The sequence below is a fragment of the Phalacrocorax aristotelis genome, chromosome 9 (genome assembly GCF_949628215.1).
Source record: "Phalacrocorax aristotelis chromosome 9, bGulAri2.1, whole genome shotgun sequence".
In the NCBI taxonomy this organism is placed as follows: domain Eukaryota; kingdom Metazoa; phylum Chordata; class Aves; order Suliformes; family Phalacrocoracidae; genus Phalacrocorax; species Phalacrocorax aristotelis.
Genome location: NC_134284.1, coordinates 159,710 through 186,117, shown reverse-complemented (window position 1 = coordinate 186,117; position 26,408 = coordinate 159,710). Strand labels below are relative to the sequence as shown.

Below are 26,408 nucleotides of genomic sequence, written 5' to 3'. Positions count from 1 at the left end.
GTGTCTGTGTGTGTGTGTGTCTGTGTGTGTGTGTGTCTGTGTGTGTGTGTGTCTGTGTGTGTGTGTGTCTGTGTGTGTCTGTGTCTGTGTGTGTCTGTGTGTGTGTGTCAAGCAGACCATATGCTTCCCTCTTGTCCTTGTAAACTTCCCACTTGGCTGTTTGCTGCCAGGAAGCATCCACCTCCTCCCACTCCCGACCTGGCTGGGCGCCAGGGCAGGAGGCAAGCAGGAAAGCCTGGACCTGTCAGGAGAGGAAGAGTGAGGGACAGGTACTGCAGTTTCTGACCTGACATGCTGACAAAGATCATTTGCCCATCGTTTTCTTGAGCTGCCCCAGGGAGTGGGAACTGGGCTGACCTAGTAACTGCTGCCTGTGTTCCTGGACTGGTGCCCAGAAAACCACCGTTGGAAGGAAGGACCAGTGAGACTGCTGCAGTTTTATAATGTAAATATGTAACGTGGGCCATTGTCACTTCAAAAACTTTTACAAAGATTAGCTAATTAATCTCAGCCCTCTGTGACACAAATAAAGCACTTCATCCCCAGAGATCAGGTATCTCTACTTGTCCAGTATAGAGCTGTCATGTCTAATCCTGGCACCTCTCTGGCTTTACATCCAAGTCACTCAGATTGCTACTGTTCCTCTGCTATTCCAGTTTAATTACACTTGTGGTTTCAGTGGTTTCTTACTGCGAATCTAGTGACAGGGGATGGGTGACCTAAAGGAGTTGACCATGTGTAAATGGCTCTTGTATTACTTGTACTGCGTGTGGAATGTGCATGGTTCTACCAGCTCTTCTCACCTCTCTCACCTTTGCTGCATGTCCAGGCTTTTTGAATGCTGCTGTTTTTAAATGTCTTCTTTTTTTGTTTCTTTTTTGTTTGTTTGGTGTTGTTTTTTTTTAATTAAAAAATCTTCCCCTGTCTCTCCAGCACTCCCTTGTCTTCTGCTGGTGCATTTGTGCCTAATTCAGCTATGTGGTCAGTGTCTCCAGACCCCTGGTCCTAACTGGGTGTCTCTCCCCATTCTCCCTTGGCCATCTTTTCCTTTTCTGCTCTTGCCTGGCTGATGCTTCAGTCTTCAACTTGCTTTTGAGTCTTGTAACCTTTTCTCCTCTACTCCTTCACTTCACCCCTCTTTCCATGGTGCTGCATCAGTTATCCTTGTATTGTTGTATGGAGACTTTGTCCTGAAAGTCAAAGTTAAAGTTGTTATCTCGGTTGCTTAGGTGTTACCTTTCAGATAAGGAGAGATGAGGGAATATGATCTGAGCATAAATACATTGTGTCTATCAACTACCCAGATTTTGAATGGTTTTCCTTCTTTATTTGCTGTGGGGTTTTGTTGTTGTTATATTTTTTAACTCTTATCTTGTACATTTTAATTCTAAATCCCCACAGATTCTTTCCACATCTGTGAGCTCATGGATCTAAAAGTTCATTAATCTGCCAGAGGCACGTAAATCTGAGATCTGTGCTATGCTTTGTTCTTGTTTTTGTTCTGGTTTTGTTTTCCACTGGAGCATAATCTATAATATAGGGATTATAATTAAAATTATTTATTTAATTTTAATTACTGTATTTATTTAATAATTAACTAAATTAAGTCATTGCTCCTACTTAGGTACAACTTGCTGGACAGGCTGCACTGTGAATGAGCACCTCTTTGGTCCCCAGCCAACTAAATGAGCTCAGTACAGAAGACTGGTTTTTGCACTGAGTCATGCTGTTCTGCTTAGAGATTTTGCCAGGCTGCGGTCAGGAACAAGAGGTGAGGTTAGGCAGTCAACCATGGTGTTCCCAGAGTATCAAATGAGAAGACAGTGTCCTACTGAGGAAGCAAGCTGGCTGCTTCTCCCCACCTCTGATGTCAATATGAACAGGTATAAATGAGTAGGCAAGGAAAAAGAGAAAATTTGGGGCATAATAATTGATGCTGGTGTTTGTATGTTCTGAAGATTTCTGGATGTAAATATACACATGTTCGATGACTGTGACTTTTAACATTTTGGAACAGGTGCACAGTAGGTCCAGAACTCAAGCTTGCTGCAGGCATTCAGAAGTTTATCTTTGTTCTGTGGTTTTTTTCAGTCCCTCTGTGAGCCCATGGCTTGTCTTTCCACAGCATGTAGCAATTTTATCTATGTTGCCAGAGCCACAGCAGAACATCAAGAGATAGGAGCTAGGGGAAGTGCTAAAGTTCTTCTTCCAAGTATAACAGTGATAATTATTATTAATAATAATAAATTATAATAATATATAATAATTCTCTGCCAGCTTCAGCTTCTTTGTTTAGCTTTAGGAACTAAACTGGTACCAAATTGCTGTGTTCATCTGTACTTGGCTCCATCTGATGGGCCTTCTGCTTCAGCAGAGGACCAGGGTGGGGACAGGCATGTGGAGTTATTAGAATTGCTCTTGTGGATCAGACCTCTCATCCCACAGTCCACCCCTAACACTGGCTTCAGAGGAAGGTGCAGGAATCCCTGGGCTGCACAACTGGAAAGCACCGTCTGGAGAAGTCTTTTGGATCCCTCTCAGTGGAGGCTTTCTGTCCAGAAGCAGGCGGCTTTCCTGGGGATGTTCTCAGTATTTACAGAAATACTGTGAATGTCCGTTCCAGATTCCTCATGCAGTCTTGTCCTCGGGACTATATGAAGGTGATTTACACAGCAGTGTTTTGTGCATTGTAAAAAGGCATTCTTTATTAATTTTGAGCTTATTGCCTTTCACTCTCCTTCCAAATCCCTCTCTTCTCATATTAGAAAATATGTAAAGAACAGTGCAACTTATTTTCTTTGTCACTTACTCTGTTGAAACCTTCCTATTAAACTAGTCCCCATCTTTACAGCTGTTCTTCAGCATTTTTGAGTGCTGCAGAGATTTAGACTGAATTTAAGCTAAGTCAGAGATCTCTCCCCTGTACAACTGCCTGCAGGGTAAATGCAATCTTAATTTTTGAAGGAAAGAGGGACTCTCCCAGGGGCATTTTCAATATCCAAATAAGCTAAAAATAGGACTTCTTTTATCACAATTTTGAGGACATGCTCCAGTAAGTTAGAGGCTTGGTTTACAGAAGATGTGATACTTTGTGGATACTGTATGGTGTTCATCAGAGCGTACCTAAGGCTAACTGAGCAGAACAAGGCACACTTTAATGTGATGCATATGAGAAGAAAAAAATTCAATTTCCTTTGTATTTACAAAGGTCAATGAGAGGAGACTTTGCCAGGAGCTCTGCTTAAAGTTATCTCTAAAATTTATTTCTGCTCCTGAGTGCTCTTGTGGCCAGTCTTTTGCCTTGAGACTTGCCTGGTGATGCTAGTCTGTGACTCCCTGCCATATGACTCACTGTTGTGGTGGGAACACTTCCCTTCTGGTTTATGCCAAGATGGCAGGAAAGAGGGTGGCAGGGAGTAAATTGCAAAAATAATCTTTTAGTTTCTCTTAGCCCATGTGACACCCTTAAAAAAAATAATTAAAAAAAGGAGCAGCTCACTTCCAATAGATTGAATCCAACGCGTGAGCCTGTACGGGTCAAGATGCCAAAAGGCTTTGGCTGTGCTCCTGTCTTTAACTCAGACTGCTGTCCCATTCCCCTGTGAATAAATGATCCTACAGTTTGTCTTCAACTCTGGTGTGTGCACAGAGCACTTGAACTCAGCCCTTGATGTTGAGCACTAGTACTTAGCTATTAACAGGAGTGAGGCACCTCACCTTAGGCTTGGATGGGAGTAGTAAACTCTTCTGCTCAGAGAGCAGCTTTAGTTAGGTGGAGATTGTATTGTGCTGTGAACCACGACCTCTGTTCTAGCAGAATTTATTTCCTTTCTCTATCTTAAAGGTTCTTCATCATTAAGGAAATCTTCCTGCTCTACTATGCTAAGAGTGAGAAGAAGAGCTTTGAAAGCAATAAATACTTCAACATCCACCCCAAGGTGAGCAACGTCTGCACAGGAGGAGGGGATTGTTGTCTTTCTAGCCCCCTCCCCCCAGCCATGGGCTCAGCAAGTGAAGAAGAGGTGAGCTACAAACTTCTCACAGATCCAGGGAAGCTTCATAAAAAGCAAGAATCATGTCAATACCTCTTCAGGCTCCATACTGATTCAGCAGGTACTTGACTTTAGTATTTGCTTATGGGATAATAGAGGTATCCCCTGGTTTTCTTGATCTCCTAATCAACTAATCTTGTGGGCTTGAGAATACTGTTGGCAAAGCCAGTGGTGGAGCTAACATCTTTGGTTGCTGCTTGTTCCTAACCTGTACTTGCACTTGTAAGTGGTTGCAGCCAGCCCCTGCTAAGCCTGGTGCTCTCAGCCCTGAGAAGCAGCCTCTGTAACTCTGCTGCCTGGAGCTCTCATGGTGGGATTCTGTGCTCTGAGTCTGCTTTTAGGCTCTGTAGTCACTGGAGACTGATGGAGCACATGTGCTTCCAAAGGTGCTGATTTCACCCAGCCTGGTTAGGGACAGCAGGCCACCCATCTGTCCCTACACAGCACTTGTGGGGTGTTGACCTACTGGTGGTGACTGTAATGGATGCACCACCTCTCTCATGCTACCACCTTCTGACTCTGCAACATCTGCCCCTGTTGGGAGGTCCCCCTTCTGCTTGATAAATGTGTTCCCACTTCCATTCTAGCTAGAAGACTTCCCTCCAAGCTGAATGCAGGAGACTCATCTTTACCTGCTTTCGGATACCACTTGGAGGTCTCCTGGTGGTGGTGGGACTCCTTCTGCTTTTCAGGGACTGTGTGTATTGCCCCTTCTGGGATAGCCAAGGCAGGGGCCCACAAGTGGCCAAGGGTGAAGGTTCAGCTCCTGGTTAGTTAATAGTTATACTTGATTTTCCTGACTGACTGGAGTGCGCTGGTTCATCCCCAGGGTGTCATACCCCTGGGAGGTTGCACTGTGGAGCCCAAAGAAGAGCTCAATATGCCTTATGCCATAAAGATCTCTCATGAAGACTTCCATGTAAGTAGATTTTTTTTCTCCTCAAAAAATCCCAAGCACCACAAAACATTTTTATTGCTCATGAGCAGAGCTAGATTGGCAGTCTCTCCCGCCCCACCAGTGTGTGCCTATGCTTTCTGGGCAGACTATCCTGAGAAAGAGGGTGGGTTAGTATCCTAAGTCCCCTCAAGGCTTTGCTGTTGCTTCTCCTTTGACAACCAACAAAGAAACTTGCTCTTTCTGACAGCACGTCTTATGATGATACTAACAGATCAGTATACAGATATTCAGGAGCCCTAAAGCTCATGTCGCTCTATCATTTTATTCCTACCATGACTGCTTGCTGCGTACATCTCTTTCCAAGCAAGAATGTGTGGTAGGCCTGGGTCATAACTGCTGCCATGTGATGTCTCCTGGGGAGGTGGAAGCCTGTGGTGGGCTCTCCTCCTGCCACAGGTGTGCTAGGTGTGTCCAGTTCATGCACAGAGGTCCGTAAGGCACCAGCCTCTGTAATCTGGGTGTTTTTTCCCGCTCCCCTCCCCTCTGTTCTAGCAGCTGAATCAGAGTTTGAGCAGGCTCAGTGGCTGGAGATGCTACATGAGTCTGGAAGAGTGTAAGCTTCTTTCTATTTCTTATTCTCTTTGAACTGCTCTGTAGATATGTAAAGGATAACGAGGAAAAAGCCTGACTAGAAGGACTATGGGGAGGCACAGAAACTCCCCAAAACTAGTGAGACCTTTACTTGCCTGTTAGAGCAGGCTTTCTAAATCTCAGCAGATGTAGGAAGATGCAATGTTTAAGAAGGAATTTGACTTTCCTAAGCCACGTAGAAACTTCCAGAGCTGTAGAACAGAGCCTACTATTCATCTGAACTTGAAGCAACAAGCACTTTGCTCTGCCCTTCCTGCCTGCATTAGAATGTGTATGTGATCTCTTGCGACTGTAGGGACAAAAGCTGCTCTTTCAGTGAAGTTTAACTTTTAATACCAGTGTGTGCACTTCCTACTTGTCCCAAGAGCCTTCCTGATGCTGTGCGTTCCAGAATTTTAAGTAATGTGGCTTTTTAGGGTGAAAACTCACTTGGTAAGAAGTACAAAATAAAAAAAGCACTTGCTCACACCTCAGCTGAATTTATAGCCTGTATCTCCCCACTGCTGCAGTTACGCACCAGCACTGGTTCCAGCAGATAAAAGCTTAAATGTTGCACAGTGCATCTTCTAAGTTATACAGCAGTAGATGTAGTAACCTTTGAGTAACAGAGAGAAACATCTTGTTAAGCTGGGGAAGGGAGTGAGCACCGAAAAAGTGAATCTAATAAACAGATACCTTAAAGGCTACAGCCATTTTGGAACCCTCCAAGTAATCATATTGAAACTCTGTCATAGTGTCCATCCCCCCTTCCCCCCCACCTTGAGCTGTTTGCTGTTGGTTTCTCTGGAATCAGATTCATCCTGTATCAGAGAATGTTAGTGGAAAAATATATTCACACCCACATGAGTTCACTCAAGATGAAGATGTCTACCTGTGGGCAAAACATCACCTTTTAAATTAGTGTTCTTATTTCCTCTGCACTTTAGAAGTATCCTAGTTGCTTATTAGCTGAAAAGAAACCCATCTGTCTGCAAAGTGCACAAAGCAGTGCTTGGGCTGCTGGAGCTGTGAGCTGCTTGGTCCCTGGGGTGATGTGTTTTTAATATATTTGCCTGGCTTTTGTAAGAGATGAAGTACAGGTTGCCTTGAAATTTTTTATGAGAGGTTGCCAACTTAGTGGTTTCTGAAAAGCTACTATTTCAAACAGATCACAAAGAGGTTTGGTACTAGAAGGCTTACACGTATTTAATATTAATAAGCTCCCTTAGGATTTAACAAAGATGGCAGAATTTCTAGGCAGCAGTTGTTGTTTCTGTATGTGCATCTATATAAATAGATTGGGATGAATTTTACATATGCATACATACATATTGTGTGTGTAGATATTTTTTTTCTAATGGAACACTAATTGCAGTGAGCATCAAACTCCATTTTTAGTTCTGTTTTTTGATTTGTCTGTCCTTGTCCTTGGTATTTAATGTCTGTGTTAAAGCCCACCCTGTCCATCAACTCAATCAGTAATGAGCATCTGCTCCACAGGCCTTTTCTGCAGCTTAGTTTTATAATGTGTTGAAAAGACCATGAGATCCTCTGGACAGTGGTCCTATGGTAACATGAGGTACTCTTTGAATATGCCTGCTTCCTTTAATTCTGCCTACCTGCCAGCATCTTGTCTAGCTTTCATCTCTGGTTCTGTATTGTTTTTATAGGGAGAGGCACTTAGCTCACAGTGTAAGGCCAGACACTAAATACTAATGGTTTGCAAGTTCATCACAGGTGGGATTGATTGGTTCCAGAATGGATGGATGATGGATACCAGAAAGGCTGAATATAGAGGGCTATTGGGAGGAGTCAATAAACAGTTAATGTTTGCAGGGAAGAGTAGCTATAGCAGCAAAATATTGGAAAGGATGCAGAAGACAATGTCACCAGCAGATGGAAAGTTAGTTGAGTTAAAAGCTAAAATCTGGTTCTGAAGTCTGTCAGTATCCATTTAATGGGTTCCAGGTACATCCTGTTGCAGCTGGAGGCTGTGCATGTGCTGGTTTGATCTGGAGAGCCCTTAAGGCTAAGCTTGGTGTAGAAATCTCTGAAACACTGGAAAAAACATTTGAATAACTGTGTGGTGTTGATGCACAGCTCCTGTATTTAAAAAAAATAATTACTGAATTCCAGGGAAATTTCTCCAATTCATTTGTGGAGAAAAATTTACAGAATCACTGTTCCAATTGATGAGAGTCTGTCTGAATTCGTTGGCAGATTGCTAGGCTGAGTCCCCTGCCTCGATCTGTGGAACACTTAGCTCTCTTACATTGTCTGCTTTGTGTCTGCTCTCCCTAGGACCTGGAAGAATGCCCAGCTGGGAGAAGCCATGACTGAGAGACTGGAAGCCCAAGGGCTGCAGCTGGCCAGGGAGAAACAGGAGTAATTAGGTAGGAAACTCTTACTTCCAAAAGCCATAAACCCTAAAATCGCCCTTTTGCTTTTTTGGAATTGTCACTATGGTCAAGCCAAGCAGCTACAGGTTTTTACTGGTCACTTTTACTGGATGAAGCTTTTGAGTAGGGAGCAGCTGAAATTCACATTTTAGAGAGAGTCAAAATGTGAAAACGTTAAGGTAGGATCTGGACATTTGTGTGGAGTGTGAAAGGAAGATTGTGCCTTGGCCAACATCCTGCAGTCCTGCATCTCTGCATGGCTGGACTGTACAAATGTTTGCTGCCCCTCCAGGTAGTTTGGGTGTGCCTATTTCCACTACTCACCAGGCAAACAGCCAGTATTCTTGTCTCCCTGAATCACACAGGACTGGTATTTCTGAAGCTGATCACAGCTTTTCATGCAGGAGTTTTCTTCCTCTAGTTGGTTTTATTTATTTTTTGGTCTTACTCAGTCTGCATTTGCCTACACTGTTCATGCTGAAAATGGAAGCATTTACATGGGCTTGTTTGAGGTGTCTAATGGCAATGGCTAATTTATCATTGCTCTCTCTGGGGGCAATGGAGAGAGAGCAGCTGCTCCAGATGAACACAAAAGGTTGGAAGAGACTTCTGGAGATTATCTAGTCCAATCCCCTACTCGGAAAACAGCCTCTGGATGGCAGTACCCTCCTGACTGCCTCAGGAGGTCCAGCTGTCTCTCCTACATTGTGTATAGCAAGAGCGAAGGGAGAGCAGCCTCTTTAAACCAGATGTCTCCTAAGTTGGAGCATTCTCCAAGATAGACATAACAGCCCTTCTGGCCTGGGAGCTGCTGGTCACATGTCCAGGCCCAGGGATTTGCCTGGACAGTCGTCTACTCTAAACAAGCTAGCGGCACCTTTGTGTGCTTTCAGGTTGGTGATGCCTTGAGCAGGGGCTCCTGGTTTCTACTCCTAATCATCAAGCCACTAGAGGAATTTTGAGCCTTTTGCATTTCTGCATCCATGCTGATCGGGGTGATCTCACTATATGGTTTCACGTGTAACAGTGATCATAATTCAAGAATCAAGGCATTTTGTTCTAGCCATCTAAGTGCCATTCACACATGTGAGCTGATGGATGGGCTCATAGTGAGGCGGGGGGAGGAGTGGTTCCACACCTGCCAAACAGATAACAGGTAGTGCTGAGAGGAGGACCTGAAGAGACAGGAGGAAAGTTAGAAAGAGGAAAGTTTTTGTCAAAACATTATTCTGCAGCCACCAGAGCAGACTAAAGAGGGCTAAAAGACAAGGTGATGGAGGAATAGAGAAAAACACATTCTATGGCAAACAGGAGGTATTTGGAATATAAAATATACATTCCACTGGGTTCTTTAGCCCATGACAAGAACATTCAGAACTGGTCAATTGTCACAGTTGGTTACTTTCTTTTGACAGCAATTGTCCATTTATTTCTACGTAACTGCTGAGCCTTCTACCTCATTAGCCTTATCTTCAATGATCTGTGTCCATCCTGTAGGTAAGTTTTGAAGTCAGGCACTGCTCCTGGCAGCAGCCAAGGCTCTCTGGAGGAGGCAAACACTGCTTTGGGAAACTGCCTGAATCTCCCAGAGTTATTCTTCTACCTGCTCTGCTCCTGTCTGCCCCGCCCCCACTGGGATTTGGGTTTCTCACTCAGGGTGGGAATTTGCAGAAGCCTATCACACCATGGGGTTGGCCACACTGGGAGGGGCAGAAGAGAGAAGGTGGGAGAGTGTCTGTGTAATTACAGTGCAGCTGCGCTGGGTCCAGACAAGGAGGAAGAGGGTGGGAGTGGGAAGGGAAGGCCAGCAGAACTTTAGTAATGTAACAGGACACCTGTGGTGAGCAGGAGGTAGGAGAGATCTGGGTTCCTTCTAGCAGTAGGAATCCACCCAGCAGGAGTAACCTCTTCAGGTGCCCAGTACAAAGGAAACTGGTAGCACCCTCTTCACCTGATATGGGGAAGACTTAATCATGAAGTGCTACAGTGAATCTGCCCCAGCTTACATCGCAGCCAGGTGGCAGAGCTGAGAGCTAACCCCTAGGCTTAACTATGAGGACTGTGTTTCTGTGTAGTTTCCTGTAAGCATGACTAAGCGCTGCCTAAGGCAGAGGCTCTGTTTAAGGTTAGAGCGTAGCACAACATAGGTACCTCTGGTCACAGTGTAAGGACCAGAGCAGAGTCTCTGGTGGGCTTGTGTCCTTCTCAGTAGAGAGAAGCAACTGGTGGTGAGGGGAGCTATTCTTAACAGCAGAAAGGTTTGTGGCTAAGTTTGGGGATTGATGTCTGGGCTTGGCTGGGACATCCTAAGGTGGCAATAGGGAGCTGGCAGCAATGCCCAAGGAGCTGAAGGAGAGGGTGATGCGCTGGGCGAGTAGGGATGGGGCAATGAACTGCAGGAGGAGAACTGACTGCTGCTACACAGTGTGCAACCCTGGGCACCCACTTAACCTATCTGTGCCTTTGCTTCCTTATGTGTGAAGCAGAGATAACGGTATTTTCCTGACTCAGCTAGAGGATGGCAAAGATCAGTTTGTCGATGGTTTTTAAGAACGTTGAGAGGAAACCTTAGGAGGAGTACAAAGCAATATGGTTGCTTAGTTTCATTAAAGTTTTTTGGTAGGCAGGAAATTACAGAACATCCCATTAGTGTCGCCTCAGCCTTTAGATCCTCCCAGACAGGTACATACAGAGCAAGAGGGAACGCTGCATTTTCAAGCTGCAAGCACTCAGTGTTCCATACTCATAAATATCCCCAGGGCATAAATTTCTTTTCTCTGTGTTTGGCCTTTGTGTGTTTGCAGATAAGCTTATGGAAGAAACAGAAGAGCTGTGTCTGCAGAGGGAGCAAAAAGAGGTGTGTTCATCACAAGCAAATTCCCTTCATCTTCTATATGGCAGGTCTGGGAGGTTGGGAGTTGCTGGTTGGAGAGCACACCAGGTTTCAGGGAGGGAGGCTGTGCAGCCCAAAGAGTCTCCAGCCAACCTCTGGGCTCTGTTTATGGAGAGAGGAATATGAGCCATGCTATGGGGTGAGTCTGGAGGTGTTTCTCTGCTCCCCTTCCCAGGTACTTTCCATTCAGCGTGCTTGTGATTACGTCTCCAGAAGGGCCAAGGAGGAAGATCAGATTAAATTAATATTCACTGTGTTGAATTAAACACTTATTTGGTAGATTCAAGAGGACTCTGACAATCAACTTGTCTGTCTCCCCAGTTAGAAAGCAAACAGACCTGACATTGTTCTAGTGTAGAGATACTATTGTGAGAAACAAGGAGCAGCAAGAAGCAATGTGGCTTATTCTTTGGACACACCGGAGACGGGAAAATAGTAAACATTGCACTAGGGAAAACCCAAGAGAGCACTCCCTTAGATGTGACTAATATACCTTAATTTATCATAGTTTATTATTGTTTTCCAAACTATTCCTAACTTATAATTACTTACCATAGTAAAAGTAGCTCATTCTTATATTTACATCAAATCTATATCAGTTTTTATAGCACCATCATAAAGTTATTCCAAGATTTCTTTGCAAATGGCTTGTCCTATTACATGGTAGGAAATCCTGCATGGATGTGGACTACCACATTGCAATCTTGCAAACTGCTGCATGCTCTCTTTTCCAGTTAATTGAAAATTACTGTTGTCCTTCGTTAGCAAAAGATGGCAATGTTGACCTAGTCTTCTTAGGCCTGTGTTTTTCCTGTGCACATTTCTGCACAGCTAAAGTCCAAAGGTAGTTTAGACACTTATTTAAGGCTCAGCTACTTCTGCCTTTGCAGGGAGACATCCCTTTCTGGTGACACAGCCTGCTGCTCAACCCGCAGCTGTAGGGAAGGAAATGCCCCTGTCTAAAGACTCTGGAACAAATCTTGGCTCTTACAGAGCCATGCACAGTATCTCCATTGCCCACAAAGAGCGGATGGGACCATGTTAGTTTGAAGGAGTCTGTTACTGAGCTGTGACAATTTGACCTGCTGTGAGCCTGAAGGCTTCAGAGCAATATGTTGGGAAAGCAGCTTGAACCATGTACCTGCACCATAGAGCAAGAGTCTTATTATGAATTTATCTGGTGTCAGTGCTGTTCTGTGAGCTGCCTGGGCATGCAGCAGGAGTTCTGCCTAGCACCTAAGGCTGCAAGGGGACCTGAGCAGGAGTGGGACCCTTGCTGTATTTCATCCCTCTCTCCCTCCATCTGCAGTAAGTCTCAGTATAACTGCTTCCTCTAGACTAGGGGAAGAGACTGTTTCACTGCTTGAGGATAGCTTGTTGTATTCAGTGCTTGTTAAGCATGGTTTTATTAGTCCAAAGACAGTGGCAGGCTGATAAACTGTGCAAAGCTGTAACTGTGCAGTTCATGTTTTCCTGTCCAGTGGGGATGGGAGGCAAGGCTGAGTCAGTAGAAACATCACACTTCAGGCCCAGCAGTGCTGGGGCTGTCACATTCCTGTTGGGCTTTCTGTACATACACATGTACCTGGAAATGGTATATGCATGTGGAATCCAGCTTCCCCAGGGAGCTTTGGGCCTCCTGTATATGTGCAGCAGAGCTGATCTACGCAGGGAGCATCTCTGGGATTTCCAGGTGCCTGGTAACATGGCTGGGACTTCCGGATGTCTGGAAATCCTCAACCAACCTTCAGTCCCTTCTAATTGCCCTGGTCAAAAGTGTGGTGGAATTGGACACTCAGTGGCTCTATGTAGCTCAGGTTAAAAGTCCTAGGCATTGTTAACAGGAAAGATTTTCCAAACAGTAAGTGTGTCAGCCGAGTACATTCTTGTCTTCTCTTTTGGTGCAGAAACTCGAGTGTCTGAACCAGGTCCTGGAAGCAGAGAAGCACCAGTTTAAAGAGGTGGTATGGGACCTGCGGCTGGAGCAGGAACAGATCAGACGGTAAGGTGGCAAACTGCTCAGGGCAGGAAAAGGACACGAACTCCCACAATAGGCAGAAGTGCTGCTGCGGTGCTGAATCAACAGTTCATAAAATCCACCTATTTTGCTTATGTAGGAGAGAGATAAATGCTATATGGACCAAACCAGGAATGGTTGCGATGTTTACCTGCATTTGCTATCACTTGTGTGATGAATAGTCTACAGCTTAGTTTCATTTTGCGTTCCAGGCCCCAGCAACTTAATTTTCAAAGGGGTGGGACATGAGCAAGCCCCAGATTAGTTGGGGTAGCATGCTGTCATGGATTAGGCGGCAGCTCAGCCCCACACAGTCGCTCGCTCACTCCCCCACCGGTAGATGGGGGAGAGAATCAGAAGGATAACGCTCGTGGGTTGGGATAAGAACAGTTCAGTAATTTAAAAAAAAAAATGCAATGGAAAAGAAAACAACAAGAGGTGTGAAACCCAAGGGGGGAGGGGAATGAACTGCTGAAACAAACCGCACGCGCCGCAGCCGCTCGCCGCACGCCAACGCGACGCCGCGCTGCTCCCGAGCCACAACTGCCACCCCTTAATATACTGGTCATGGAGTCACGTGGTATGGAATGAACATCCCATTGGCCAGTCAGGGTCAGCTGCCCTGGCTGTGGCCTCGCCCCTCCCAGCCCCCCACCACGCGGCAGAGCATGGGAAGCTGGAAGGGCAGCCACCCCCCCACGGTGAGGAGAATTAACCCCTTCTCAGCCCAAACCAGCACATTCTCCACCCCTTATTCCATACCATTTACACCATGCCCAGGTCCCATATGATCCAATACAACCTCACCAACCACCACCCCTCCCCTTCCCATAACATAACACACAGACATCATTCGCTTAGTTCATGGACATTCCCTGTAAAATGTCCATTAAAATGTCCATGAAAATGTCCATTGAGTTCACCCAGTCCATGACTCTGGGCTCCATCTGCCGTATCAGGCTTTCAGGGCGGGAGAGATGGTGTGTGTGCGTTGGGTCACTGCATAGCGAGTCAGTCATTGTTCCATCACTGCTGCACTTCGCTTGTTTCATCAAAGTTTATCTTCCATGGGTTGGGAGGTTTGTACTATGATATCATTGATACAACACAGAGGTGACACACAATATTATATAGCAGTTTGCATTGTGCCATTCAGTTCATTGGCTGTTTTCACCCAAAATCAAATCCCCTTGAGGTGCACATCGGATTTCTCCATCATACTGCATCACCTACCAATTGCACCCATGAGCAAACGCAATCCCACAAATGGGTTTGCCTTTGCCCAAGGCAGGAAGGACCCAGACTGTGTTGCCCAGCATACTTTTTGCGTGCACTACAGGGACTCCAGCCCCTTCCACAGTGTGTAGGATTCCTGAATGGGCAGGGCCAGCTCGCCTGGCAGATTCCCTCGTGTTGGCTAACCACATGGCTTTTGCTAAACATGTATCCCAGTGCCTGAATGTCCCACCCCCCCATTGCTCTCAGTGTAGTTTTTAACAGTCCATTGTACTGTTCCATTTTCCCAGAGGCTGGTGCGTGACAGGGGATGTGATACACCCACTCAAGGCCGTGTTCTTTGGCCCAGGTGTCTATGAGGTTATTTCGGAAATGAGTCCCGTTGCCTGACTCAGTTCTCTCTGGGGTGCCATGTCGCCACAGGACTTGTTTTTCGAGACCCAGGATAGTGTTCCAGGCAGTGGTGTGGGGGACAGGAGATGTTTCCAGCCAGTCAGTCGTCGTTTCTACCATTGTAAGCACATGGCACTTGCCTTGGCGGGTCTGTGGGAGTGTGATATAGTCAATTTGCCAGGCCTCCCCATATTTATATTTCAGCCATCGTCCCCCACACCACAGAGGCTTTACCCGCTTCGCTTGCTTGATTGCAGTGCACGTGTCACATTCGTGGATAACCTGTGCAATAACATCCATGGTCAAGTCCACCCCTCGATCACGAGCCCACCTGTATGTTGCATCTCTCCCTTGATGGCCTGAGGTGTCATGGGCCCACCAAGCTAGAAATAGTTCACCCTTTTGCTGCCAGTCCAGATCCACCTCAGCCACTTCAATCGTGGCAGCCTGATCCACCTGCTGGTTGTTTTGATGCCCTTCAGTGGCCCAACTCTTGGGGACGTGAGCATCCACATGCTGTACCTTTACAACCAGGTTCTCTACCCGGGCAGCAATATCTTGCCACAGTGCGGCAGCCCAGATGGGTTTGCCTCTGTGCTGCCAGTCCTGCTTCCACTGCTGTAGCCAGCCCCACAGGGCATTTGCCACCATCCAGGAGTCAGCAGAGAGATAGAGCACTGGCCACTTTTCCCATTCAGCGATGTCTAAGGCCAGCTGGATGGCCTTTACCTCTGCAAAATGGCTCGATTCACCTTCTCCTTCAGCAGTTTCTGCTACTTGTGGTGTAGGACTCCATACAGCAGCCTTCCATCTGGTGCTCTCCCACAAGGCGGCAGGACCCATCAGTGAACAGGGCATACTGCTTTTCACCTTCTGACAGTTTGTTATAGAGTGGGGCTTCTTCAGCACGTGTCACCTCCTCATCTGGTGATAATCCAAAATCTTTGCCTTCTGGCCAGTCCATAATCACTTCCAAGATTCCTGGGCGACTGGGGTTTCCTACTCAAGCCCACTGGGTGATCAGTGCAACCCATTTACTCCACGTAGCATCGGTTGCATGGTGTGTAGAGGGGAACCTCCCTTTGAACATCCAGCCCAGCACTGGTAGTTGGGGTGCCAGGAGCAACTGTGCCTCAGTACCAACCCCTTCATATGCTGCCAATATCGCTTTTTCAGCTGGAGTATAGCGGGCTTCAGACCCTCTGTATCCCTGACTCCAAAACCCTAGGGGTTGACCTCGGGTCTCCCCATATGCTTTCTGCCAGAGGCTCCAGGTAGGGCCATTCTCCCCGGCTGCCGTGTAGAGCACATTTTTTACATCTTGTCCTGCCCGGACTGGCCCAAGGCCTACTGCATGAACTACTTCTTGTTTAATCTGTTCAACGGCTTGTTGTTGCTCAGGGCCCCATTTGAAATTATTCTTTTTCTGGGTGACTTGATAGAGAGGGCTTACGATCAGACTGTAATTTGGAATATGCATTCTCCAAAAACCCACAACGCCCAAGAAAGCTTGTGTTTCCTTTTTGCTAGTTGGTGGAGACATGGCTGCTATTTTGTTGATCACATCCATTGGAATCTGATGATGTCCATCTTGCCATTTGATTCCCAAGAACTGGATCTCTTGTACGGGTCCCTTCACCTCACTTTGTTTTATGGCAAAACCAGCTTTCAGAAGGATTATTTGGACTATTTTCTCTCCTTTCTCAAAAACTACTTCTGCTATGTTGCCCCACATGATGATGTCATCAATGTATTGAAGGTGTTCTAAAGCTTCTCCCTGTTCCAGTGCAGTCTGAGTCAGTCCACGGCAAATGGTAGGACTGTGTTTCCACCCCTGGGGCAGTCGATTCCAGGTGTACTGGACCCCCCTCCAAGTAAAAGCAAACTGTGGCCTGCACTCTGCTGCCAGAGGTATTGAGAAGAATGCATTAGCAATATCAATTGTGGCATACCACTTGGCTGCCTTGGACTCCAGTTCGTATTGAAGTTCTAGCATGTCTGGCACAGCTGCACTCAACGGTGGAGTGACTTCATTCAGGCCACGATAGTCTACTGTTAGCCTCCACTCTCCATTAGACTTCCGGACTGGCCATATGGGACTGTTAAAGGGTGAATGGGTCTTACTGATGACTCCTTGGCTCCTCAGTTGGTGAATGAGCTCATGGATGGAGATCAGAGAGTCTCAGTTGGTGTGATATTGCTGCCAGTGCACTGTTGTGGTGGTGATCAGCAACTGTTGTTCTTTGACCCTCAGCAACCCCACAACAGAAGGGTCCTTTGAGAGACCGCGCAAGGCAGACAGCTGTTTAATTTCCTCTGTCTCCAAGGCAGCTACACCAAAAGCCCCACCTGTACCCTTTTGGGTCAGACTAAGCTGAAGGGCTGTGAGAAAGCAGTATAGAGCTGATTTTCCCCTTTACACTGTCCTAATACCATCTCTGCCTATTTTCCAGTTACAAGGTCTATATTATGTGATGCTGGCAGAAAAAAAGGACACCCAGGGAGCATAGCTGTAATTCAGGCAGTTAAAAAATCAGCCTGTGGCTCGTGAATGCAGCAGCTTTGATCTATCACCATCAAAAGCCACAATACCAGACTTCACAGAAGTATTGTACTCAGGAAGTAGCCACACCAGGTCTTCCTTTATTTATGTATTGCTGTCAATATGCACAGTAAAAGTTATGCTGACACTAGAGTGAATTCCTGTGTGTTCTTGATACACTGTCACTGAAATAGTGTTAAATTGCCTCTGCAGGTGTTGAGATGAATCTTTGTGACATGTTCATTTACTGCATGTACATCTTCTCTGCTTCACTGAGCTGTGTTATGTGCTTAACATCACCTCTAAAAAGGACTGACTATATGTAAAATGCTTTTGCACTTGCTACCCACTTCCTCTTTTAAAATGTGTATGAAGTTAAAGCCAGGATGTATCAAATCTAAAGAAGAAATCTCCCACTTGCTTACCTGAAGTCAGCAAGCAGCTCTGTGTAACCAGCAAGGCATGTCCTAAGCAACCTGTGGTGAGTTGCTTGCCATCAGTTGTTCCTTGCTGCAAATCCAAGTCCTGCAGAGGAATCTACTACCCTGAAAACTCCCTGGCAGAGTCAGCATGGAGCTGGGTCTCTGCACCACAGCATCTTGTCTGTCTCAATACTCTGAAAGGACACAGAATTACTTATTTCAATGTTATCTCTGCATTTTTAATGCAACACGGTAACAGGAAGACGGTGTAGGGAGTGACCCACCTCTGTTCAAATAACCTTCACTAGTAACCCTGGGTCAGCTTGCTTTCTCCTACTGGGAAAACTGGGAATCAGATGAGCACTCCTTCCACTGAGGAGCGTTCCATGAATTGCTCCCTCATGTCCAAGGACAGGAGAAGATAGATTTAGTATGGTTTGCACCTCTAAGATTCTCTTTGGAAGTTGCAGAACAGTTAGACTGGGTCTGAAAAGCCTGTGGGTATTCTTCTACCACCTCCACCTTCTGGCTATCATCTGGAAACTTCTCTTCCCTCTGAAGACTTTCATTGTTGTTCCCTTCAGAGACATATTGAAATATGGTTTCATTTGCAGATACTGCCAAACATAAAGCCTCCTGATTCTCCTCTGGGTCATCTGGCCTGCTTTTCACAGTGTAAATGGTTGCTCCCACTAAGGTCAGTTTAAGGGTTAATTTCATCCTCTACATATGATGCATGAAGCCTCCAGGCTGGTTTATGCCCTGGTATGAAAGAGTGGTTCCTGCTGAAGGACCAGGCTTTGGTGGATCCCTTGGTTCTTGCTGCCCCAAGCCTTTGCTCTTACACAGAAGTAAATGGCAGAGAGAGGAAGGGAGCGCCAGCCCCACTGCCTCCAATATGTGCTGCTTCTAAAGCAGAGAAAGGGGGCAAGAAATGGAAACTTCCCTTGAGGTCAGAAGTCAGTAATGAAGGATAAATGCTTGCTGGTGTGTGTTATGCATTACTGTGCACAGCATGTGAGTGACACAGGCTGGTACCCATTTTCAGCTACAGAGTATGACTTTTTTTTCCCCTCCCCCCAAGATGGTAGGCAGGCTTTCCATTTAGGACATTGGTACAGCTCTTTGGAGACAAGATGATAGTTTCCCACAGAACTAGTCTGTTTTGAATGCTTTTCATGCAGTCATTTTCTGTGGTTAGTGGAATGACAGAGAATGGCTCATGTTGTACATAGTATGGAGAAGTTTGCTCCCAAGTAGGTGGCCATGCTCTGAAAGTTTTGTCCAAGGCTTAGCTTCAGGCAGGTCCTGGGGCTTGCATGGAGACTCAGTGCTTCATTGTCCTGGTGTGACTGTGAGGGATGCTATTATTTTCAGCATCTTCCACCTGATACACTTGGCACAAAGGATAATTCTGCAGTTTTTCCATGTAGTCCACACACAGTTTGTTATCCATCTAGTCTGAGCACAGCCGTGAATAGGAGAAATGACTGAGCCAGAGGCATTGGCTGTAGTCAGTCACTGGAGAGCTGGGTCCAAGGTACCCTGTTGGGGTGACAGTCACCATGAGCAGGGACAGGTGGGACCACAAACTTGGAAGTACATGTGGTTTGTTGAAGAACCTGCAGTGCCTTTCTGCCCACCAAGGTAACATCCCCCCTTCAACTCATTTACTTCTTACTGCAGGTTTAACTCTAAAGCTGAAATGGAGAAAGATCAAACTGAGTACTTAGTCAGGTCTGTGGGTCCTTTCTGCTTCTTTTTGTCACCAGTACTAAGACATGCCATAGTGCTCATCTCTTTTTTCAATATTGACAAATCTGGCACTTCAGAGAAAAAAATTATAAAGGCTGTTTTGTGGGAGTAGCAAAGGCACCTTCTGCTAACTCAGAGGTGTTGCAATAAGTAACTCAGCAGGGTCATGTGTTCTTATTTTGCTTTATTATAAAAACTGTAAACTTTGCACTGCTTAAAAGTGAACTTGCTTACCCTTGAGTTCTTCTTGACTGCATCCCTGCCTCAAACCTCTGTGGAAACCATCCAAGATCAGAGGAACAGGTCTTCTCCTAGAGCTGCTGCTCCTATCAGCTTCCTCATTGTTGATTCCAGGGTCAGGAGAGAGCTCCCATTTTTCCTCCATACATCAGCAGCTACCTGCATGAGATGCCAGACCCTACTCCAGGGGGTCCCCCCATCCCTCCCAAGTTCTGCAAAATAGAGTAACTGTCTTTAGCAGCTCCCTTTTTCTAAGGGGGCTTGAAAGTAAGCTCTTTATGGTGGGTGTGAGAAAGCTGACTGGCTGCAATGGAATTTGCATCAGCCCTTATGGAAGCATGGCTAGAGGATTGTATTAGAGTCACTGCTGAAAGCACAGCTGTCGACAGGGTAATAGCACTTATGGCAGAGTTCTGTCTTTGGGAGGATACACAAGGACTCTGGGTGTCAGAGGTAGGCTGTGCTCTTAGGTGCACTCATCTCAGCAGTATGCAGGGCTGTGAGAAGAATTAAAAACACCTGGCAAGAAGGTGGGAATGCTGTGGCTTTTGCAGCAAGACAGAGGAGCAGGCTTATTGGAAAGATTGCCAGAAAGAAGGGATTGTAACTCACTTGGGAATAGGCACTGCTTTAATTTGTCCTTTCCTTATTCTTCTAGAGGCACAACACTTGTGCTTGCTATGGGGAAGAAGGTGAGGAGGCTTCACCAGGACTGAGATGGAAAGGTAGGAGTGTAGCAGATGTGATTAAAAGCTAAAGCTCTGCTGACTGGTTTTTAAACACACAGACCAGCTAACAAACAAAAATGTGTGCTATGGCATGTGCATCTCACCAAGCAAAAGCTGTCCTATTTCTCAGTAAGCAAAAGCCACTTAGAGTCCCAACTGAGGTCCAGTCCCAGGTGCTCAGAGAGAAGGGGTCTGTAACCAAGGCCCTCTTTTCTCTCCCCAACTGCTGCTGAGCAAGACACTGAGAAAACACAGCTGAACTTACACTGGCATGGCCCAGCTGGGTTGCAGGGACATGGCTAATGGTTGTTCTCCTTTGCAGCTAACTGCTTATGTGGCAGCTGCTCAGGGGGGCAGAAGTCAGTCTTTTGCTGCTGGAAAGGTTTTGGGTACCTAAACATTGACTGGAAGAGGCTAGAAAACCCTGCAACTTTCAATGGAGTTGGTTGTTCAGAAAATCCTGTAGCCCAGAGCAGCAGCTCTTTAGATTCCTCTCTGATCAAGAACGTGTTACTTCAGAGAGATGCTCTGACTCATGAAGTGATGCGGGGAATAGAAAGAGAGAGTCGCTGCCTCACTGCTAAATTTCTGATGTAGTTTCTCCCTGAACATAGAGGAGCTGTGGTTTAATGTGGAAGTTATTTTAGATTAAGAAAAACAAGGTAGACTTACTGTGCAGGCAGAGCTGGATGTCTTCCCTATATAGGGGGAACATGGGTTTCAAAATGAGGACAGAAATTTCCCAGCCATTCAAAGGTACCTTGGGTGCATAACGTAAGTGTGCTTATTTTATGTGGCAAGCTTGGATGAGGAGGAGTAGCAGGACAGTCTGTATTCAGAGTTTGAAGCCGGCCTGCAGTAGGGGAAGAATGAGTTTGTCTGGACAAGGAGATGTTTTAGCATCTTGCTTTGGCTAATTCTGAAGGAGCGAGAAGAGCTCCACTAAGCCCATGTTCTCCTTTTAACTATGGCTGGCTGCTGGTGCTGGGTTTGGTGACTGCTCACTACACAGAAAGTCATTCCAGCTGCAACTGACTGAACAAGGCTATTACTCAGCAGCAAAAGCAGTGGTGGTAGTTGTGAGTCCAAGGGACCACCCTCAGACCTGTATGCAGCAAAGGACAAGCATGACACCCCTCCTATCTAAACTCAGAGGCACAATTTCATGGGAGCCTTTGGCTTACTCCTGCAAGCAGGCATGAGTCCAGCTTGCAGCTCTGTGCTGGCATCCAGGAGCCGAGATCCCTATATGCCCACTCCTTGAGCTGCTCCTGCATCCCAGCCTTCCCACTGCCTCTGGCCTGTTGAATCCCAGCACACCAGGGCAGACTTTTGCCATGAAGCTTTCATCCAGCAGCATGGAAGAAGCTGATTTAATGAGCCAGCCTTAGGAAAGGCCATTGGGAGCCATCCCGTTCACTTCCTGAAGGAAGAATAGCATCTGCCTGTCCCTGCCCCTACAGTGCTCTGCTGCAAGCACTCTGGCTCTTAAGTGCAGTGCAGGGAGGATCCAGAGGCAGGCTGTCAAAGGAGCTGCACCTGGGCTCTGCTTCATTCCTGGATCAGGACAGGAGAGCAAGGGAAGGGAGAACAGTTGCTTTCCAGGTTAACTGGAAGGAAAGAGCAGATCTCACAGGGGAGCAAAGAATAGCTGTTCTGGATTGGGCCCTGCAAAGGAATAAAGCATCCCAATAATATTTTCTTTGTCCAGGCAGGAGGGAGGAAGCTTGAAACATGTTTCTTTGTCTTTGTTGTAGTTTTCCCTGTATGCCAGGTATATTGATCGTGTCTGTACTAGGAGAGGATTGCAAAGTTGCAAACAGATTGCTTCACATGAGGAACATTCTTCCCCTCCCTTTGTAGTGGACTAGAAAGTTGTCTCAACATTGTTGGCAGGACAGTTTAACCACCACAGCAACTGGGCAGGACAGTTTAACCACCAGAACCTTATAACCACCTCAAACAGGACAGTCAGACTGGACAGGAACACATATGCACCAAATTTCATGATGTCCCAGCATTGCTCCCACACCAAAGGTGCTACCATAGAATCACAGTATGGTAGGGGTTGGAAGCCACCTCTGGAGATCATCTTGTCCAACCCCTCTGCTTGAGCAGGGACACTTAGGGCAGGGGGTACAGGAACACATCCAGACAGGTTTTAAAGGTCTTCAGGGAAGGAGACTCCACAACCTCCCTGGGCAGCCTGTTCCACTGCTCTGTCACCCTCACAGGAAAGATGTTTTTTCTCATATTGAAAAGCTAGTGCCGGTACTTACTAGGAAATTGGCAGCCCTTTCACAGACACACCAACACTGGGGCTCTACACCTGCCTAGCCTCCAATAAATCCAAATATTCTTTCACTCTCTACCTCTCCTTTTCAACATAGACAGGCTCCAAAACTCGGAATGTTCAAGTACTGCTCCCACACCAAAGGTGCCAAAACGGAAAGGTATTTCTGTCCTCGCAAGACTTTGGCAGGCCTTTCACAGACACACCCACACTGGGGCTCTGCGCCTGCCTAGACTCTGATAAACCTAAACATTCACTCCCTCTTTGCATCTCATATTTGTCTCAGAAAGCCAATATTCAGAATGTTTGAGTATTTTTCCCACACCAAAAGGTGCCATAACTGAAAGATATTGCTGGTCCTCACCAGTCATTGGCTGCTCTTGCAGACACACCAACACTGGGGCTCTGCACCTGCCTAGCCTCCCAAAAATCCAAATGTTCTCTGCCTCTCTGACTGTCATTGTCACCGCAGATGGGCTAGACAGTTCAACATGTCCAAAGATTGCTCCCACACCAAAGGTGCCACCACTAAAAGCTATTGCTGGTCCTTGGCAGCCCGTTCACAGACCCACCAATGATGAGGTGCTTTTGCCTTGATCCTACCTTTGCCCTGCCTTGACTTTGCTCTCTGTTGTGGTTTAGCCACTGTCAGCAACCAATTACCACACAGCTGCTCTCAATCCCCCCACCCCTGTCCAATGGAGGAGGCAATCAGATGGGCAAAATTAAGAAAACAGAGGTTGAGGTAAGAACAGTTCATAATTAAAATATAACAGTAATAACACTATTAATAACACAATAAAAAAGATAATGAGAGAAAGAGATGAACCCTCAGGAGGAGAAAAAACAGGAATCCAGACAAATGATGCAGCTGCTCACTGCCCATCAATTGACCCTGCTGGTGTCCAAGCTGCAATTGCTCTCCCCCCAATTAATATGCTGGGCATGATGTCACATGATATGTAATTTTCTTTGGCCAGTTTGATTCTGCTCTTAGGTGTGCTCCCTCCCCTCCCAGCTTCTTGCAGACCTAGCACAACATGGTAAGCTAAAAGTTCCTTGACTAGTATAAGCACTACCTAGCAACAACAAAAACTGTGTGTGTAAGGGACTAGAAACTTGTCTCAACATTGCCAGCAGAATGGCTTGACTACCAAGGCTTCACCACGACAGCAACTGAGGAAGTTCTACCCAACAGGAGCATATATATATCTATATCTTGTTGTCTCAGAGCACATAGGCCCAGTCCTCAGCACATGCGCCTGGCCCCACGGTCATCTTACAACATATGGGAGGGGGGTTTGGGCCCTCTGGAACCGTTGAGCGCCCTCTAGTGACGATACTGCGCATGCGCCCCACTGCCGAGTGGGAGGTGTGGCCATGCAAACCAGCTCATTGACTATGCAATGAGACAACGCTATAAATGGCGGAACCAGCAGCGACAACTTGGAACGTTCCCCCACCAGCCTGAAGATACATCGGACTGACAGGACGCCGCAGATCCGTGGTGGTAGCTATTGTAACTCTGTCTCTCTTTTTCCTTTTTTTTTTCCCTTTCTCTCCTTTTCTCTTGTGTACTTGTTGGCAGCCAAATAAAGTGACTTGGCACTTGACTCCATTTTGAGTCTTAATTCTGTTCCCAGGAATACAACAAACCTGGTCATGATAACACATCCAATTGAACATCACTCAGAAGTTAAGCCCAGCCACCCCTAGCCACCCAGAATTATCTGAGGTTGGTTAGAAAGCAAGGGGGCTCAACTTCTGCCAAATTGTGCAACCCAACAGTGGATCATGACATCAGGCACATCCTTATATAGTTGCTTCATTTCCAGTGACTCAGGAACCTTAACTTTTGATCCCAGACCCACCTCAAGACAAGTATGGAGAGGCACACAGATATTATAAGCCACTTTCAAAAAGCAAGAGCCCAGCATGCAAAACAGACTAACAAATCCCTTCGGCTGGCTCACCTGGCAACATGGAGACCCCAGAAGAACTAAACCAAAATGACCAACCATACTTTCCATAACAACCCACACACTGCCTGCTCCCTTTTGCTCGGTGGCATGACGCAGTGACTCAGAGATCTGAGACACCTTAGGACAACAGTAACCGGTGTTAAACACACAATAGGTAAATGAGAAGAGAACATAAGTGCTATCATAGATACTGGAGCAATACTCACTAGACACGTAAAGAAAAAAAGCAAAAAGGGAATTAGAGAAAACAATTGGGCACCTAGGATGGAGATAAGAGACAAACCCCCAGGGGAGATTGTTTAAAATATAAGAAAACCAATCTGAGAAATGCTGATGGACCCACCTCCCTTTCCTAACCATCCACCTACCCCCAAACATAGAGACCCTTTCTATTCTCTTGAATAGTTACAGAAGTAACCCCACTCCTTCCCTGTGTTTGTACACCTAAAAACCCTTTGTAAACTGCTCCTCAGGAGCTGCTCTTCAGAACTCTGCCTTTGGTTCTGCAAGTATCCTGTAAATTCTATCTTCCCACAGACTCTGGGCCCTGCTACAGACCCACAAGCTAAGTGAAATCCTGATGCTTGTAACATACAAGGGGCCTGCCACAACCTCTAGAACTTTTAAGAACAGTGCAGTAGACAGCAGATAGTAGGGCAAAGACAATGATAAGGTCCATACACTGAAAAACACTATGCTTAATGTCCCTGCTACTTTTTTCACAAGACTAAAACACTCTATATGAGTATACACAGAATGCTCACCCTAACCCCTACCACATCATCTCACTATCAATACTATTAAGAGTATCAACATCTCACAGATTATACAAGAGAGCTAATGAAAAAAAATCTTACGGTTAATTTTTTAATGAAGTTAGGAACAAAAAAAGTCCCCCAGAAAAACAGCACCCACCCAAAAAAAAGAGTTCCCCATGTTATTATTAAACCACCTTACCACACCTGAACCCCCAATCCAATATTAGGTGAGAAAGCCATCTTAGATACATATGATACCTGAAATTTAAACACCCCCAAACCTTATCAAGTTCTAAAATCCTTACCTCAAACAGACATCTACACTTCTCCAAACATCAACATGCACCTACCCAAAAAACTGGCACAGCTCAAAAGCCATAATTAGGTAAAAGAATACTAGAATGCTCACAAAAAAGCTACCCAAGAAAAGAATGAGCCTCCTGAGCAGAGGGCTGTGGCTCATATACCCCAGGCCCCACCCACCACCTTTCCCTCAAACACCTGGGAAAAGGGAGGGGCGAACCACCACTGAGGATAAAGGCAGCTGAAGAAGAAACAGCAGAGAGTTTTCTCAAGTGCTTTAGATTCACAGCATGGAAGAAAACAAAGATAGCAGGTTTTACTGCAATTGCATCAGCAATGTAACCAGGTAAGAAGCTTCACTTTACTGGGATACACATGGGGGGGAAAAAAAAGCCAACATGATATACCAATCTATATAGAAGAGCAACTCCTTGAGTGCAGTGACATTATAATGACTAATAGCTGTGTGTATAACTTCCCTTTAAAATAACCAAATACTATAGAGTTATACTTCATTTCTAGTAAAACTATGGGTGCCATCTACATTCTAGCAGAACTTTATTCTGCATAAAACTGCATGATAAAACTGAATTAAATCATCTAAGAACCTTTTCTCAAAAATATCTCTGGTTCAAAGTAAATTGTTGTAAATCACTAAGAAGTCAAATTAACCTTGACGCTCTCCAACTGACTTCCTTAAGAGACTGGTATCAGTCTCAAGAGGGAAAAAAAAGATGACCACAAAATACAGGAATTGTATCAAAACTCATATGAAGCATCTTAATTAACATATAAGTAGCTAAATTATGAAAAAATGGGAAAGGGCAACAAAATTATCTACATGCATGTTGATAAAAACGGATTGAT

At 45.8% G+C, this 26,408-nt stretch overlaps 1 long non-coding RNA gene across 1 annotated transcript; it reads left to right on the top strand.

Moving 5' to 3' along the window:
- Positions 1–25,864, top strand: LOC142061733 (uncharacterized). Its single transcript, XR_012662225.1, has 10 exons — positions 1–2,660; positions 3,845–3,938; positions 4,882–4,971; positions 7,882–7,973; positions 10,784–10,836; positions 12,780–12,874; positions 18,097–18,179; positions 20,136–20,202; positions 23,141–23,243; positions 23,730–25,864. It is a non-coding gene; the product is annotated as an uncharacterized LOC142061733 (long non-coding RNA).
- The last annotated feature ends 544 nt before the right edge of the window (positions 25,865–26,408 follow it).